Raw genomic sequence first — 2,178 nt, 5'->3', positions numbered from 1 at the left:
ATTGCAGCTTGTGAGAACGAATAAGATCCTGCAAACCCTGATCTACTACAATGGACCTGGAAAAGGAGGTCCTGTTAGTTGTGCCAAATTTTTCTCAAAACTCAGTGCTAGCAGTTTGGTGCCATCACTTTTGGCTTTGAGACTGCAGTGATAGGTGGAAAGTGCTCAAAACAGCAGGAATTTTATCAAAACTGTCTTAGAGCAAGGGGGCTTGAAAGCTACCAAGCTTGTGCAGGGACTCTATGACTTTCAATTTGCTGAAGTTGCATGGGAGACGCAGTTGGTGAAGACACTCATAGGGGAACCTTTGTAATGTCAGCAAATGTGACATGGAACACTCCACACCATTTCAGAAGAAAGGTCAGTGGACTCCACCTTGACTAATGAGCACTTATAAAGGTGTAGCTCAGTACTGACATTTTGCTGACAGCTTCAGTTCTGGAATCATTGCAAACATTAGTACATACATTTTACACAAAGTGACCCTGGGTAAGCCTGGCAGTTTGCAAAGCCTCTAGCTGACTCCTGCAGATCTTGTTATGCATGCTTCTGTAGCTTTTTAGTTCCCAGTTCATGGTTCAGGCTGACATCCAGCAGCCTGTTTTCACTCATGGCTGACAGAAAGAGGGCAAGCCTCCATGAGTATAGTTGGTCACACTGGTCAGCCATGTGCAGCAGGAAAGCAAAGTCATTGTACACATCTGGGATATTGAGAAAGCGACTCGCTACTTGCACTTGCTTAAAAGAATACTGCTTCAGTGGTTGCCATATCAGCCACAAGAGTGGATAAGCCCCCACTATCCCATAGAGAACTATCAAAAACAAGTAGGTAGCCATCAGCTTCTGTAGGATGAAAGCCAAGCTGTGGGTACAGAGGAAAGTTGAGTAGCCAGTGAAGTCCTCTATGTCTAGCCAGCAAACATGCTTGAAAGAGATGGTTCCTACACACTTGGAGGTGTAGCCTATCACTGTAAGAACCTTTGCAACTCTGAAGATTGCTTGTCCCATGTAGACCATGTAAATCAGGTTGGCACCTTCGGTATGTGCTCTGAATCTGCAGATCTTCTCAAAGAGTGCTCGGCCTTGCTCCCTATCCTTCCAGTCTAGAATGGGAGAGGATGAAGGGGAAATTAGTTGTTCTTGACACCTGTCAGTAATGATGGTTTTGGGCAGGCCAAGGAAATTTTGGCAGGCCATTTCAGAGAGCGCCTTGGTGGTCCAAGGTGACTCAAAGCATTTCCTAAGGATAGATAGAAAATGTTCGATCTTTGATGAAGTCTTAGGGTATCTGAACCAGAAGTTGCTGGTGGCCATTAAGAGCAAAGAGTTGACAAGTGCCAAATAAGGAAAATACTTGGAAAACCAGGGCAAAGCCTTCTGATAGCAGACGTGACTGATGTACAGGTACTGCTGGTAGTCAAGGTTGATTGAGCGGCCGCTGTTTGTGGCAGGAAGCTTGTCATTAATGGCAGGGTCTGTAGCTCCAAGGTTGGCCATAGCTACTGTGGTGTCATTGAGTTTATCATTTAGAGGCAAGCAGGTCACTTGGTCAATATAGATTAACAGAGTACCTGAGAGAAGAGAGACCATCAGCATTGCTAGTACTAAGTAGTCCATCAGGACATCCCACCAAGGCTTTAGAGTCTGGAACCGAGCGTGGAAGTCATTAAGGGAGGTCACTTCTGTCAGAGTAAACATAGCTAGAAGAAATAGTGGGGAGAAATTAAATAACTTTATCAACTTTTGCACAGAAACAAAGATGAGCCAAGAGGCTTCCCTGACTACTTCCCCCACTCCCACCCTCTGATAAAGAATGCAGTGCATGCCCCATTGACACTGTTGCATCAGTGCAGTGCTGGAAAATGGGTTAGGATTGCACCCTAACTCCCATTGAAATTAATTTGACTGGTTGGTCACAGCTAACTTGAATCATTGATTTCAATCGTGCTCAATCATGACTAACCTTCTTTGGATACAACCAAATACTGTGACTCAGTGTATGGCCTTAGGCAGCTTTCCATCTCCATTGTCCTCACCCTCTTTGAGGTCTAGCACTTGAAACCCTGGCACATATCTCATTGGGAAACAGTCTGCCTGTAATGAGCTCTCACTCTGAACATATGGAAGGATAACTTTCTTCAAGGGCACAGTTTAAAAGTGGAGTCATCAGTAAGTGAT

General features: G+C 44.8%; 1 pseudogene; it reads right to left on the bottom strand.

The window, feature by feature from the left end:
• Positions 1–456: 456 nt before the first annotated feature.
• On the bottom strand, positions 457–1,698 carry LOC136638874 (volume-regulated anion channel subunit LRRC8D-like; annotated as a pseudogene).
• Positions 1,699–2,178: the final 480 nt, after the last annotated feature.

The sequence above is a fragment of the Tiliqua scincoides genome, chromosome 2, assembly GCF_035046505.1.
Source record: "Tiliqua scincoides isolate rTilSci1 chromosome 2, rTilSci1.hap2, whole genome shotgun sequence".
NCBI lineage: Eukaryota > Metazoa > Chordata > Lepidosauria > Squamata > Scincidae > Tiliqua > Tiliqua scincoides.
The sequence above is the reverse complement of the archived record's forward strand: the minus strand, read 5'-3'. Positions and strand labels throughout refer to the sequence as shown.